The sequence below is a fragment of the Protopterus annectens genome, chromosome 16.part0 (genome assembly GCF_019279795.1).
Source record: "Protopterus annectens isolate FY-2018-M chromosome 16.part0, PAN1.0, whole genome shotgun sequence".
Classification (NCBI taxonomy): Eukaryota; Metazoa; Chordata; order Ceratodontiformes; family Protopteridae; genus Protopterus; species Protopterus annectens.
Window position 1 is genome coordinate 425,240,151 of NC_056750.1, and position 16,893 is coordinate 425,257,043.

The 16,893-nt window shown below is 39.9% G+C and overlaps 1 protein-coding gene across 2 annotated transcripts in view; it reads left to right on the top strand.

Moving 5' to 3' along the window:
• Window positions 1-16,893, top strand: part of GAPVD1 (GTPase activating protein and VPS9 domains 1) — a 3,238,556-nt gene that overhangs the window by 86,042 nt on the left and 3,135,621 nt on the right. The gene's annotated exons all lie outside the window — the stretch shown is intronic.

Sequence of the window (16,893 nt, forward strand, 5' to 3'; positions counted from 1 at the left end):
GTGCAGTGTGACTGTCCAGTCATTCCAAGCTCGATGTACCCAAGTGCAGAAAAGACGAGAAACAAAAGTTTAGGTCCACTGATGACGTTCACTTGCCTCCTGACTCACCTGCTAGACTTGTGATTGGTGAGGTGCTTTTTTAGCTGCCTTCTACCTTTTGATCCTGTGATCCAGGCCTGTGTCAAGACCCATTTGGAGTTGGACATGCCTTTTGTCCCTTCGACTTCTACAGCACACATATTCAACTCCATGGTTGGGTCCGAGACTGCTCAGCAGGCCATGACTTCCGATGAGCAACTGCTAACTGGAGACTCTTCTCGACCTAGGGCCATTCCAGTGCATCTGTAATCTAGAGAGTCTGACCCCAGGGTGTCAGACGCTCCTAGGCCTAAGGCCAAACCCACACCAAAGAAAGGCATTGTGGCAGCGTCTTTCCCCAGGCCTACAGGCTCCCTATTAGAGGGACACCAATAGGATTTGATTAAATTGGCTGAAGACCTTATTAACATTGTGAGGTTCAGACAGACTTCAGGGGATGTCACCCCAGGGAAAAGAAAGACATCCTTCCTGAATTTCACCCTGATCCTCTGCACTCAGATGAAGAGTTTGATTTGCAGGACTCTCCATCTGAGGAAGGCCCTACTTGCACCTCTTGTGAGGAATTAGATTCAGAGGAAATTATCCCTTCTGCATCTCCACCTGAAGACCTCACTTTTGGTGAAACTCTTCGTGCTATGAGGCATTTCCAGTGGGAAGCAGAAAAATACCCACAGGCCAAAAGATAATAAGGGAATTCTTACACCTCCCTGAGCACAAACCCCTAGCTATGCCACCTATCTTGGAAGTAGTGGAAGATGGATTACAGGATGCTTCCTTACATCCCGACTTGCTAACTTCTGCTCCAAGAAAGCCTGACTGCTTTACAGGGTCCAGAACGGTCATAAATATTTGTATAAAAACCTAACAGCTGATCCTGAAGTGGTCACACCTGATCCCAAAGGATCTAAGACGAGTACCTCTAGGAACCCTTTACCTACTGACAAAGTATGAGCCTTGATAGATTTGGAAAGAAAGTGTACACTTCTGCTACCCTCACCACAAGGGCCCTCAATTGTCAATTTCATATGATTAAATATCAGCGGACCATTCTTGACTAACTAAAACAAAAGCTAACCGGCCTAGAAGATAAAAATCTTTCTAAACAACTTTTATGTCTATGCCATTCCAGTTTTCAAATGGCAAAGCACTCTCCACTGTGGATATGATGCCATGGAAGCATTCTGCAGGGTAGATGTCACTGACAGTGATTAACAGACACGCTTTGCTTAGGTAGCAACACTTCCCTGACCAGGTAAAAACTAATCTCCTGGATGCCCTCCTTGACGAAGCATGCCGTTTTGGGGCAAAAGCTGACGCAGCCCTCAAAAAGATGGAGGAAACCGCTAAATCTGTGCAAAGAGTCAAGGACGTTCTACAAGTTCATCAGAAATTTTCAAGCCAAACATTGATCCTTTCCCATCCAATCTAGGAGTAAACCGAGAGAACCCTAGAGGGACAAAACTCCCAGGCATAGATCATAACATCAAAGATCTAGGCAGTGGACCTCAGACTAGACAAGGCAGTTATAGGATACATGCCCCTGCAAGAGAGCAATTATGAGACTCGCACTCCCCAACTCCACCCCAAAACTAGGAGGAAGACTGTTCCATTTCTATGAAAACTGGACCTATATTTCAGGTTAGTGGGTTGTAAATATTGCTAGTGGTTGCAAACTCTCTTTCAAAGAGCCCTTAAAATTCTAAGGATAGCCAGATGTATCCCAGAATCAAAAAAACTCAGGCTCTACCGCAAATTCAAATCCTGTGTTCCCAGGGAGCTGTGGAACTGGTTCCAGAAGATCAAAAATGGAAATGATTTTACTCAAGACTCTTCCTAGTTCCCAGAAAAGAAGGATCTTGGTGTCCCATTCTGGACCTGTCCACCTTAATCTTTTCCTCAGCGTACCAAAATTCAAAATGCTGACCCTGGTGAAACTGCTCCCCATGTTAACCCCTCAGGCTTTCATGGTGTCACTAGACCTAAATTTACGCCTACCTCCATATCCCCTTTTCAAAGTTGTACAAAGACTTCCTTTGCTTCAGAGCAAGCTCCAGTTATTAGTTTTCTGCTGTGTCCTTTGGACTGTCTGCTGCACCAAGGGTTTTCACAAAGTGCCTAGTTCCTACCATTGCTTACTGCAGGACCAAAGAGGTCCAGATTTACCCCTACCTGGACGATTGTCTAATACAGGCCTCAGACCAGAAACAGATAGTCAAAGACCTGAAATTTGCACAAGATCTTTTAACCTCATTGGGGTTTACTCTAAACTTAAAGTCTGTGAGTGTGCCATCCAAACAGATGGTGTTCATAGAGACACTCATGGACTCTTCCCTCCAAAAGCCTAATACCCCCCCCCCCCCGAACCAGATCAGTTTTTTGACCAGTTACTTCCAGAACATACAGAGAGTTAGAGAATTCCTCAGAGTTTTGTGGTACATGACATCCTTGTATCCTTATGGTGCCACTACCTAGGCTACATATGAGGAAGCTTCAATGGTATCAAAAGGATGTGTGGTGCTAGAGCACTCGGCCCCTGGACACGAAGATATACCTGTTACTTTGCCTCAGACAGGAGCTGTCATGGTGAGTACAGGTTTGCATCCAGAATCGGGGCTTGCCCTTCAGATTCTCTCCTCAGGGCCAAACCTTCACCACAGATACCTCAGACATCGCATGGGGTTGCCCATACCCAGCATTTTCAAACCCACAGGTTGTGGGATCAACAGACAATACCAAAAAAGACACATAAATTGGAAGGAACTCATGGCAGTTCTAAAGGGCTTACTGGCCTTCAAAGAAAAATGGATACTGGGGGTGCTGGTGGTGCAGACACAGTACAGTCATGTGGTACATAGACAAGGAGGCATACACTCCTATGCCCTTTGCTGCCTAGCCATGCAACTCTTGGAGACAGCACACTGCATTGGACTCCACCTTCTAGCTCAATATCTGCTAGGGGTACAAAGCACCTTTGCAGATCACCTCAGCTGGAACTTGACAGACCACCACAAGCGGCACCTTCACTGGGATGTTTTCCTCAGCCTAACACAAACATAGGGTACCCCATGGATAGACCTTTTTGCCAGTGAGGACAGTACTCAACTTGAGAAATTCTATACCAGGACAAGAAGGACATTGGCATGGAGAGTGGATGTCTTCTCATTTCCCCGGACTCGCCTCTTCATTTGCACTTACCCTCCCTTACGCTTTCTACGTCAAGTCCTTCTAAAGTTCAGAGAAGAGTGCCCAAGGACCAACTTGATTGCTCCAAACTGGCCCAGGCAGCACTGGTTTCCTCTTCTTCTCCAGCTCACCAGCCAGAAACTTTGGCAGCTACTGCAAAGGGTAGACCTCCTCACACAAGGCAATGGGAGGATAGTACACCACAATCTGCAGACCCTGAACCCTTCACCCTGGTTTATCCCTGAACGCCTAACTGCTACACCAGCTTAAGTCAGCATGTGCAAAGCATTCTGAAAGGATCCAGAAGGCCTAGCACAAGGAAATTCTTGCACAACCAAATAGAAATGATTCTCTGCTTGGTGTCAGAGGCACCACCTTGACCAGAGCTCCATTAACATTTCAGCCATTCTGGAGTACCTAGCCAGTCTAGTGGATAAAGGCCTTTGCTACTCCTCCATAAAGATGCATGTCTCAGCCATCTCTGCCCACCTTCCTGTTCTCCCCCCAGTCTTCTCACACCCCCTCTTGAAACAGTTCCTTAGGGGTGTCATTCACAGTAAGCCCCCCAAGAGGAAACCCACACCTTCATCGGACCTTAACTGTGTTCTGAAAAAATTGATTTTGCCTCCCTTTGAACCTGCAGCTAATGCCACCTTAAAATTCCTCACGTTGAAGACTGCTCTCTTTTTAACCATTACCTCGGCTAGAACATTCTGAGTTACAGGCCCTAATGGCAGTAGAGCCTTTCACTGTCTTCCACAAAGACAGTTTCTGTCGGGACTAACCCTTCCTTTATGCCTAAGGTGGTAACTAATGTGTCTTTGAATCAAGCCATCCATCCATCCATCCATCCATCCATCCATCCACCTACCTACTTTTTCAATCCTCAGAATAAGGGAGAAAGATCACACTCCTGGATGTGCACAGAATGTTACATTCCCACCTAGACAGAACAAAATCAGTCAGGAGATCTGATCAGCTGTTAATCACCTTTCCCCGGATCTGAAGGAAAACCAGCTTCTAAACAGGCCATTTCCAAGAGGATCTCGCTGCATTTCAATCTGCTACAGCTATACTGGCAAGAATCCCCCAGATTTGGTTAAATCTCACTCAGCCAGGGCCACAGCTTCTTCTACAACCTTCCTTAAGAGGGTCCCCACCAAAGACATCCTGGAAGCAGCCACTTGGTCTTCTGTGCATACCTTCACAAAGCATTACCACCTGCCAGCCTTTTCTAAATTAAGAGCAGGATTTGCCTCGGCAGTCCTGCGGGAGATTCTCTCCTCTTCTGGATCTCCCATCTACCCTCCATTAAGCTTTGGGAATCTTCCCAACTGTATGGACTGCAACAGTGAAACACTAAGAACATAGTACAGTTGTGTACACTTACCATAAATGTAGATGTTAGTGTATTCACTGTTGCAGTCTTCTTTACCGCTCTCTTTCCCACTTGGCCTACTAGGCAGGCCTAGAATTTCCTAATATGAAGACCTTGGGTAATTCCTCAGGCTACCCAGGGTTAGGTAACCCCTTTCTTAACTACAGACTTCTCCTTCATGGGACCAAGATGATACTGAAGTGATGACGCTGGCTGGCTCCCTATATACCCGAGCTTACTGACGTTGGTTGAGGTGTCCGCCAGCCTGGGAGGCAAAATAAGTTTCTCTGGTAACAATGCCAGCTGAGGGGTTTCTTGGCAGGAAATCCCAGCTGTCAGGACTGCAGCAGTGAAAACACTCAAATCTACATTTATGCCAAGTGTATATAACTGTACTCTCTAACAGTATTCAGTACTTAAAAATACAGTTGGTTTAGACTTTGATTTCCATTTTCTTGTAATTGTTTTTTTTTTGGCAGCTACTTAATTTTAAACTTAGTAAAGCCTTACTATAGCTGGGCATTTAAGATCCTGTGTCCCAGGTCAAAAAATCTTTTCCTTATTTACACCCATTTTGCTCACCCAATATTTCTAATAGAGTACTCTGTAGGGAATTTTTAAGTGTGCCAAGTCATTATGCTCCCAAAACCCATTTTCCTAGGTACCTCTTTCTTCTCCATCACATCTCTAACATTTGCTATCTATCTGAGGGAAAATACGTTGAAGCCTGCTTTGGGTATAAAAATACCTATGCAAACACTTCAAGCCAAAATCTTAAATCATCTTGACTTTTTTGCATACCTTTGAGCCATTCATATGTCCTCACATAGTTTCCTTGTGAATTGTTTAACCAAACTCTTGAATTCCTATAGTTATCGTGCAGTATTCTATATGCCATGTTGATTATCCCTTTTTAACAACAATCTGTTATAGATTCAAGTAAAACCTCTACCAGAACAGGTCTGTCACTTAGGATCCCCTATCCCTTTTATCTTTGTCTGTACCATGATAAGAATTCCTGACAGGGAAGGTCTCTAGCTTGCAGTCCAGATGTCTTCATGGTCTCTTGCTATTCTGTAACCTTTCCCTCTCAATTATTTGCTTTCAATACGTTGGTTCCTTTGCCAGTTTTCTGTAGTAAATTCCAGCCCCCCCTGTTGCCTGTCTGTACCACTAATTGCAGTAAACCCCATCAGCATTTTCTCCTTTATCCATTCACATACTGGCTTAGTTCTTAAAATGCTTTTTGTTGTTTTATGAATATAATAATCTGTATGGCTGTTATTCCCCTCAGACATCTTCATTCAAAATCTTAATCTCTCATATTTCTTGAATGTCCCTCCTGTCTCCTTGCCATTCCTTTCTGCTTTGAATGATAGCTTGCTCCTTGTGCTATGTGTGTGAACCTTAACTGTGCAAGTCTAAAATATCCCTTCAAATCAGGAAATCCCAAACCACCATGTTTGTTGGAAGGATCCATGTATCCCACTTGTCCCTTGCTCTGTTCCCCTCCCAGATAATTTTTTCAACCCTTTTTATTAATTTTATTAACTGCAATGTCTCTTCTGGTTGATATATTCCTGAGCTGTATATAAAACTTCTTGTTCTTCATCTTTCGGCTTTTCCCGGTTAAGGGTCGCCACAGTGGATCACCTGTCTGCTTATGATTGGCAGTGGAATTTTATGGTGTCTTGTTGCCATCCCAGCACCCAGCCTTCCACAGAAGGCACGCACACGCATGCACTCACACCTCTAGTCCACCTACAGCATGTCTTTGGGATGTGGGAGGAAAACGGAGCACTCGGAGGAAACCCACGCGACCACAGGGAGGACATGCAGACTCAACACAGAAGGCACCCCAGCTGAGTTACTATTGTATTTTGCTATCTATATCCATTAACAAGTGCTTCCAGTTTCTCAGTTTTTGTATAGTCTTTTTAGTCTCTTCCCATATATCCATAATAGAATTCTTTTTTTAATCAATACTCCTAAATATTTCATTGTATTGTGTTCCCCATAAATATAAGTATTTCTGGACCAATACATATATGGATACATAGTTTAGACCTATAGCCTTTGTTTTAATTTCATTAGTTTTATATCCCGAAAAGACCTGAAACTGTCTCAAGATTTTCCATAACACTGATTTCATTTTCTGGTTTTATCAGTTACAAAGTAACATACGCAAATAGTCATCTTTTTTTGATTACCATACCAATTAAAATCTGAATTTGAGTCCCTTATTTTCTTTGCCAATGGCTCTAAATGTAAAGGAAGGCAAGAAAAAGAGCAACTGCAAAGTGCTAAAAGGAAAATGGGTTATTTGAATAATGTTGATGAATTTAGGTTGCTGTTGTGCAACTATTTTTAATAACTCATGCAATAAAACTTTTCGCACAATTACTTTAGTAGTAGAAAGTAGGAAAAAGGATTGTTGCCAAACTTAGGGAGCCTGTGACCAAATTTAACCAGAGATCCTCTAGATATTTAAGAGACTTTTCAGAAGTTTTATGAACATTTGTATAAATGTGAAAACCAAGTAAAGGTACAAATGGAAATTGGCAATATTTATGGGGAGACTTAATTATGCCAAGGTTGGAGGAAGATGAGGCTTGGCAATTAATAGTTAAGATAGGAAGAAATGAGATAAAAAATGTGATGTATAATCAATCAACAGGGGAATCTCTATGAACAGGCAGTATTGGTGGGATAGTTTGGAAATATGGAGGGAAGAAAGTAATAAGATTTGAAAAGTTTTAACAGTATTTTAAAATGAGAGGAAACACCAGCATCTTGGAAAAATGATGTGGTGGCTGTACTGCTTGGAGTAAAGCTTCATACAGACCCATTTCAGTTTTAAACCACTGTTAAGTGTTTGTCTATGTTAGCTAATAGAATGGCAGAGCTATTGCCAAAATTAATATATATCGATTAGTGTGGATTTGTGGAAGGGAGGCAAACATTTGACAGCACTAATAGAACAATGATGCTCCAGAGAGAAGTGCAATACAAGAAAGTACTGCTGTTGCTGAAAACACGTTGAATAAAGTTAGCTGGAATTTTGAGTAAAGCAGATGAAGCATTTATATTCCCTGATAGAGGAGTTGAGTTTAAGAGGCAAGAATTTAAGGGGGAGGTTTCCTCTCCAACAAGCTATGTTTGAACAGACAGACTAGCAAGGGTGTCCTCTTTCTCCTTGATTTGCTTTATATTTAGCACCATTAGTAAAGAAAATAAGGAACTCACAAATTCAAGGATGCAACTGGTTTGGTAATCCATAAATGTTTTGTCTTTTGATAAATCCAGAAAGATATGTTAGTTTTGTGGGGACATTTTTGCGACTGGTTCAGTTTTTTGTTGTTTAAAGTTAATGAAGATAAAACAGCATCTGTAGTGATAAACTGTGTAGCTGCATGTGAATTTGTTGAGCAGTACCAATATGTATGGGGACATGAGATGAAGTATTTTGGTCTATAGATCAAACAGGATTTTGTTATGACATCTAAAGATATGCGGAAGGGAACTAACAAAAAATGATAATGTGGAAGTTCCTAATTATTGATAGTAAGTTACAAGGCAGTGAAAATGTTCTTGGTTCCTTTAACTTTATGTATTGGTCAGGCATATTTTTGTCAACTAGAGATGCTATGGATAGCAGTTAAAGAACTGAATTTATTTTGGAGGTGAAAAGAGCAACAGCCTCATTCCAAAAGATTTGCTTTTCTTACAGTGAGAACAAGCCTTTTGGAACCTGGCTGCATGTGTAAGCCTGGTCTTGCACTGAAGTAAGTCACTTAACCTGAGTGCATATTTTTCGGAATTGAGGCAGACTTAAACTGAGATTAGCTCTTTTGGAATCTGGCCCTAAGTGTTAATTGGGATAAGTGATTCTGTCCTTTGACCAAAGTAGTTTAGGATTACCCGAGTTGAATAACTACTTTAGAAATGTGCAGTTCATATACATAACACAAGCAGAATGTTATAAATCAAAGTGGTGATGTTGACATGGGGATGTTTTGAAAAAAGTAAGGAAGACCTATTTAGATGCAGAGCCATAAGGAGGATAATGGTAACCACAGAAAATATTGTATTCCTAAATTAACAAAAAGTATTGTAAGAACTAAACCAACACTGGAATGATGAAAGGAGATCTTGCCAATAAGGATGACAGCAAGTAGGGTTAGAGATGGTAAGCACGAGGGGGATAGAATTTATTGGAGAAAATTGGCAAAGGCCCATGGTATTGGGAACAAATAACTATAAAAGGAAAGGTTACAGAATGATGAGACCAAGAAATTTTCACTGCAGGTTAGAGTCTGCCTTCCTTACCAGGGATTGATATCCAAGTATAGGCAACGAAAAGTCTGGTAAAGTTTAGTCTAGCCTAGAACAGAAGCTGTTGAAAGTAATAGTAGGGTATAATAGCTGTAAGAATCAGAGGAGGTTAGTAAAAAATTGTAAAATGCCTTTCCAGTGTCTTTTGACAAAGAGCAGTTGGTGGACATCTGTATGGCTTCCAAGTATGCATCCAAGTCCAGAACGGATTTTTGCTTGGAAGTGTTTGCATAGGTGTTTATATACCCCAGACAGAGGAGTTTTCCTCAGGAAGCAAGGACATTCTGGAGATGTGGTGGGAGGAGAGCGGTAACTGGAAATGTTTGTGTAGGTTTAGGACTATAACTAGTTAGCAGATGTAAAAAGAATCTTACATTGTAGTCTGCCAGAAATGTTGTGGAGCAAAGGGCTGTAACTAAGAAAATAGTTTTTGATGTGGGACATCAGATCTGAATTGCACAGACACAGCATTACATTTAGTAAGGCCTTAGTATTTCCTGCCAAAAAAAAAAATTACTAGAAAAAGGAAACAAAAATCTAAACCACCTGTAATTGAAGTATCAAGCATTGTATGGGAGCTAAAAGAATTGTAGATCAAATCTTTAGGAAAGGAAGTTGCATATTGCATAGAAATAAATGTAGCTTGTCTGAACAATGTGTGCAGAATAGTGCTCACGAAGATGAGTGAGGTTTAAGGGAAGGCAGGAATTGACCAATTTATGTAGTGTTGGAGTGATTGCAAACTATAGGTTTATAGGCCAGTGCTAGGCTAGCTGCCCTTACAGGCTAGTTTTAGCCTAGCCAGTTTCCCTTTTTGTGCTCAAAATAACCTATTCCCTTTGGTTATAGATTGGCCTTCCCCATCACTTGTTCGATTAATTCTATATTGCCCCTAATGAAAATAACTGAGATCCTACCATAGATAATTTGAGAGACAGTACATGGTATAAAGCGTTTAGAGGTTCATCTGTCCATTAGTAGTAGAGGGGGCAGTCCTTGGGTGAATTTCTTGTTTCCCATTCATAGATCTAATTTACGGTTGAAAATGGACAGGGATGAACTCTGTTTTATGTGTATGGGGAGTCTGTTCCATAGCAGCAGTATCCTCTGTGAAATACATCTGTCCCTTCAATTCTGCTGATGTTGTGGAAGAGGTTTAGATCCATAGAGTGAGCATTTGTTACCATTTGACTTGCTGATGTGCATTATATCCCTTAGTAATAGATTGTAGGATGCTTTGTATGTCAGACACAGGTGACCTCTCAGCAGTCTGTAGGGTACTGAGTATAGTGACAGAGCTTTGAGTCAGTCCATGTAGGACATGCTTAAGCTTTGTATCTTTTTAGTAAGGTATGTCTGTGGGTATTCAGTTGCATGTGTCTAGATCTGTACGTGCTACAAGAAGCATTATATTTGGTGATTAGCCTAATGAGGCCTGAGTAAAGGGGGAAAATGACATCCCTAGATCTAGACAAAATCCCTTTATAAGCTGTATAATGTAGAACGACTTTTTTGCAACAATAGACACATGTTGGTCAGTGGTTAGGTCACTGCCCACATAAGTTCCCAAATCCCGAACTGGCTCAACTCTCAATGTGGTCAGTGGGGTAGATGACTTCCCAAAGGATACAGTAATGCATTTTTTTTGGCATTTAGTTTCAGACCATGATTTGGGCACCAACTATTTGAGACGAACCTTTCTTCATTATTAAAAAAGGAAGACCTTCATGTAGTGTATAATGCATGAAAATGAAAAATGTTAGTATGATTAATTTGTGTTTTTTTTTATACAAATCTATAGGTGCCTGTGTCTTGAGTATTTTTTTTCAATACCTTTATTAAAATATACAGGCAAGTTGATTAGGTATAACAAAGGGAATTGAAAATGGAGTACTTGGGAGACATTTGGCTAATAAAGTTACTGCAGAAAAACAGGCAGGGATAGGCTGATGGCCAAAGTATGGAAGAAAGGCAGGGATAAGCTGATGGCCAAAGTAAATATGGAAGGAAATACAGGAGACTGAATAATCAGAAATTATGGAAAAACTCCTGGGTTGATTGACATACAGTGATATTTGCAAACATCCACAGAACGAAAGTATGAAAGACTAATGAAAGCACTTAATGTGGAAAAGTCCTTTTGACAGGAATAATTTACCATTTGTTAGGGAGATCCATGCGGAATTTGGATTCCCTTTGGAATGGGTTGAAACCTTTTTTTTTTATATGAAGATTTAGAGGCTTTAATAAAATGTGCATGTTTATTTGTTAAAATTGACCTTAATTGGGGAAACCAGACAGGGATGGCCCTTGTCCCCGCTGCTATTTGCACAACTGGATAATAGCTGTTTGAATGAAGTAGTCAACAGGAAAAAATAACACTTCACTGTCATACTGTACATAACAACCGGAAAGGGACTTTGCTAGTCTGTTTAGGGAAATAAAAATATTTGGTGGATAGTGGGATACAACCTCAATGAAAGTAAAACTAAGGCCATAGTGGCAAACTCATGAGTTGGTGCAGGATTTCTACTTTTTGTGGGGTCATCTGTGAATGAGGTACTTGGGAATTTGGATTGAAAAGGATGTGTAAGAAGTGGCTGGAGAGATAAGGGAAGAGATGTTGCAAGTAATTAATTTTAGTGAGATGGAAAATGCTTTACTTGGAGGAAGGTAATAAAGCACAGGCTATTAAGATGTTTTGATTCAGTAATACTGTATGTTGCCAATCTCTTACTACCTCAGCCTGAATGAGGTAGTATGGGAAAGGTTTAAAGTAAGTGAGAGTTTTTGGGGAGGGTAAAGCTGAGAGACTTATATACGGGGAAAAAAGTAATGCTACTAGTTAACAGGGGAGTTGGTTATGCCAGCTTTGTAACTGTACTGTAAGGCAACACAGATCAGACTAATAGGTTTAACGCAGATGGAAGCTTATAAAGTGAGGTGGTTTAATGCAGATGTAGGGGAGTTTGTGGGAGCAAATAAATACAGGTCAAGAGCAACAGGATGTACGGTTATGGAAATGTTAGGAAAGCTCTGTAATTCTAAATTCTGCATTGAATTATATCTGCCAAGTTCTGAAGAATTTTGGAGTTAAGTATTTTTAAACACCTTTATTATCACTTGTGACATACGCAAACTTACATTTATGTAAAAGCAATCAAACAATATTAATGTTTACATTTATAAGCATTACACCAAGTGTATTGTTGTATATTATATAATCTAAGCTGCATTCTCTAAATTATTCAATGACTGGCTTCTCTTAAACCCCATTCCTCCGCCAAACCATTTTTCTGCATGAATTGTTCCAAAAATTTCCATTTTTTAAACTAGAAACATATTTATTAAATTAGCGCTCATGACTCAGGCAATCATACATTTATATAAATGAAAACAAACCATATTGACATATTTATAGCTGCAAATATTATACATCACTTATTTATCCAGTCATTCATTCTCAGTCAAACATTACATAGCTCATTCAAATCCTGCCTTCTTTTAAACCTCATTCCTCCTCCAAAACATTATTCTGCATGTATTGTTCCATAATTCCCATTTTTTCTATGTAATTTGCTCCTACCCTTTTTTAAAGATATCATTTCTAGTTGTTTTATCTTTAATATATTCACTAGTACCAGTACAGTTGGTTTAGACTTTGATTTCCATTTTCTGCTAATTGCTTTTTTGGCAGCAGCCGTCATAATTAGATTCCTCCATGCCTTACTGTGTCTAGGCAATTCGGATTCTATATCATGGCATCATCTAAAAATCATTTCCTTAGCTATACCAATTTGCTCACCCAGTATTTCTGATTAGAATAGTATGCAGAGAACTTTTAAAGTCTGTCAACTCATTACGTACCCAAAAAATATGTTCCCAATTATCTATCTTCGCCATCACACCTCCAACATTTGCTATCTGCCTGAGGAAAACATTATTTGAAATTTACTTGGGATATAAAAAAACCTGTATAAACACTTCCAAGTAAAGATCGTAAATCTTCTAGACTTCATTGCATATTTGGGAGTTGTACATATATCCTCCCATTGGATAAGCAATTCACAAAGAAAGTCTCTTCCCAATCCTTTGTATCCTCCTATTGATTCTTAGTTATCATGCAATATTTTATGTACTGTACTTAATTGTTTCTCTTTAACAGCAATTTCTTTTTTACCAGTGCTGGTCTTTCTTTTAGGATCCACTTGTTTCTTTCTCTTTGCCTACACTCTGCCTTTCCTTTCAATGATGGATATCACTCTGTAGCCTGCGGTCCAAATAAATTCTTGGCCTCTTCCCATTCTATTAGCTTTCCCTCTCTGTTTATTTGCTGCCAATACCTTGGTTCCTTTGCCAGTTTTCTCCAGTAAATTCCAGCCCCCTGTTGCCTGTTGTGCATATCTCTAACTGCAGTCATCCCTCTCGACAGAATTTCTTTTCTCCATTCCCGTGTAGGCTTGGTTCTTAATATTTTCTGCTACTTTATGAATATAATCTGTATGGTTATTATTATTCTCCTTAAGGATCTGCATCCAAAATCCCAGTCTCTCCTTGTTTCTTGAGCTCCCCTCCTGTTTCGTCATCCCTTTCCACTTTGATTTTCTGTTTGTGCTATGTGTAGCTCTGAAATATCCATTCATATTGGGTAATCCCAAACCACCTTGTTCTATGGAAGGATCAGTTTATCCCACTCAACTCTAGACTTCTTCCCCTCCCAGATAAAATCCCTTAACTCTTTATTAATTGCTATCCACAGCTTCTCTGGTTGCTAGAAATATGCCTGACCTGTGTATGAAACTAAGAGGACTAAAAACACATTGACTGCTTGCATCTAGCTACTTGTATCCATAAAACAGAGCGTCCAGTTTCTCAGTTTTTGTGTTGTCTCTTCCCACATATCCTTAGCTGTCGTAACAGAATCCTTTTAATCCATATTCCCAATTACTTCATCTCCTCATAAATGTGGTTATTGCTGAAACAATTCACGTGTGGATGCATATTTTACAGCTTTTGCCTTTTGTTTTATCTTCATCAGTTTTGTATCCTGAAAAAACTTTAAGCTGTCTCAGTGTTCCACAACATTGAAATGTCCTTTTCTAGTTTTATCAGGTATCCGATAATATGTGCAAGTAAAGCCAGCTTTTCTCTGCTATAGTACCAGTTATATCCTTAAATTTCTGAGTCCCTTATTTTCTTTGTCAGTGGTTCTAAGTATAAAGTAATTAAGGGGGAAAGAGGACATCCCTTCCTGTTTTCTGCGCTCAAGCAGAACTTGTTAGATAGGAACCCACCCACTTGCTTTAATTTTCACCTCCGATCTCTTGTATATTCTCATAATCAGACTTGTAACTTTATTAGGGAATGCAAATGTTTCCATTGCCATACTCATAAAATCCTAGCTTACTGTATCAAATGCTTTTTAGTGCTTCAAGACCCACCAACAACAGTGGTATTTTCTTACTTTCTGCTTCCCTCTGGATCATCATCATTCTGTTAATGTTAAATATTTTCCTCTCCTCCACAAAACCATATTGATTCATATCTGTGAATTTCAGCATCACCTTTGCCATTCTTGGTTTTGGAATTAAGTTGGTTATGTCCAGTATGGTCATGATTTAATACATTTTGATACTACTAATAAGATATAGAATGAGAAGAGAAAAAGGGAGTAGGCATTGGGAAAGTTTCTGACTTAAGGAGGAACAATAAGTACCTTCAGTTTTGGGAACAAATTGCTGAAGGTGATTGTGGGCAAAGTGCAACAAGGGACTTCAGCCTCACAGAAAGGGAATATTTGGACCGTTATTGTTAGTGGTGTCTGCATGTCCTCCCTCTGTGCTCACGTGGGTTTCCTTGGGTGCTTCAGTTTTCCTCCCAGTTTCCAAAGACCTGCATTAGGTGAATTGAACACTCTAAATTGGGCATAGATTTGAGTGTTTGGTGTGGAAAAACTACTGCAGCAGGGCTAGCCACCCAGCGGTGTAAACCTTTGCTCTATATGATAGTCACTGTTGAAGTGACACCCCGACCCCTATGTGCAAAAAATGGGTAACTGTTCTGTTGAAGGATGGATTATTGTTAGCCCTGAATACAGATATCCGAAGAGGTTCCCAGCAGGATAGCAAGCCAGCCATAGTTAGACGTATTGGTGATGAGAGAAACTAATTAAAAAAGCGTATTCTTAGTAATATTAAGAGCTGTTAGAAATGACTAGAGTGTTGTGAGTATGGTGCAAGGATGAAACTGGCTGACTGCGTAAGATACAGTAAGAGAGAAGTGGGGGGAGCATTGCCCTAATTACAAAATATTCTACTAAGTACATGTGGTTAAGAATTTTTGCTTGGTGATGCCTGCACAGATTCTTTTTTATACTAAGTAAAATGTTCCAATGGACATAGCATAACTGCTGGAGGATGTAATGAGGAAGTACTAGACAGCCAGGAACATCTCTAGGAATGTATGGAATTTGTAGCAATATAGGCAGAAAAAGCAATGTATTGTGCAACAAATTGGTGGAAAGGAAGTGATGACTTCCAAGGAGATGTTTCTACTAAGCTGGCCTAGAAATGGGAAAATTAGACACACAAATGCTATATTTCAATTACTGATGATTATAGTTAAGTTAGCCATTACAAAGATATAGAAATGCAAAGAGATGCCTAAATTAGAAGTAAAATGGTTGATGAAGGAGATTGGAGATATGGAGTTAAAAAGGGAAGAGAAAGGGAGTACGTTTTTGATAAAGAAATGGAAACTATGGAAATGGTGTAGTGAAGATTGAATGGTGTGTAATAAAGCCAAATGCATAGAAAAAGGAGGTGTATCCTTCAAAGTAAGTTTTGGACCTTACATACAAGATAAAGAATACAAATAAGACAGATTTAGTAATAAGGGAGTCAGGGAATATATACACTGTTGGCACAGTATATATGTATTTTGTAAAGGTTTTTGTTTGCATTACACCCAATGTATAACTTGTCTAAAGAGAACCTAGAATCAGCTAGGTAGTATGGTCGCAAAGGAAGTAATGAAGCATGGTATGCTTATGGTAAACGGTATGTTGGGATACCCAGTATTTTACAATTGTAAGCACTGGCTGCTTTTATTGCTGCCATTGCAGAGTTACATAAATGATAGATTTTTGAGTGTAAAAGCAGCTCAGTGTGATATTTATAGTGCACCATGCATGAGGATTGCTCAATATTTGTGATGTGCAAGTATGTATGATGCAATAAAAAAATCATTTTAAGTATAAAAAAAAAAAAAATGTATTCAAAGGTGATTTCAGGCTGAACGCTGTGTCCATTTGTTTTCAGAATCTTTGATTGCAACATTACCTTCTTAACGGTCGACTTGTTCACTATTCCTTATTTGACTCATTACTGAGTTAAACTGATACTTTTGCACTTATTCTCCGATATTTCAGCACTTGAGAATATATTGAAATGCTTGACAATGGCCCTGGCCAAATTTTCCCTAGTAGTGTAAGTGCCATCTTTAGTCGGATCTCCCCTGAAAAGAGGCTACTAACCTGGTCAATAAAGGATAACTGAACTAAATTAAACTGACTAGATGTTCTTCGTGTTTCACTGTTGCAGTCATTACATTTGGGTAATCTGCTGGCAGGTTACCCTCAGTCGGCCTGATTAACAAATTCTTCGATCCTACGTCGGTTGCTGTCTCTTCTTCCATGACGTCCGGTCGTCAGGGGTATAAAACATGCAGTCGACGCCATAACATCAGTCTTCCTTGCCAAGCGGTGCCCGAAGCAGTTTGCAAATGCTGGTCGGCTGACTCCCGAAATTTTTGTTTTCGAGTTTCAGAACAGATGTCTTCAACTAAAAAGCTAAGTACCACATTGGGGAAGGTTTTTTTTGCTCCTTACCGATGTCAGT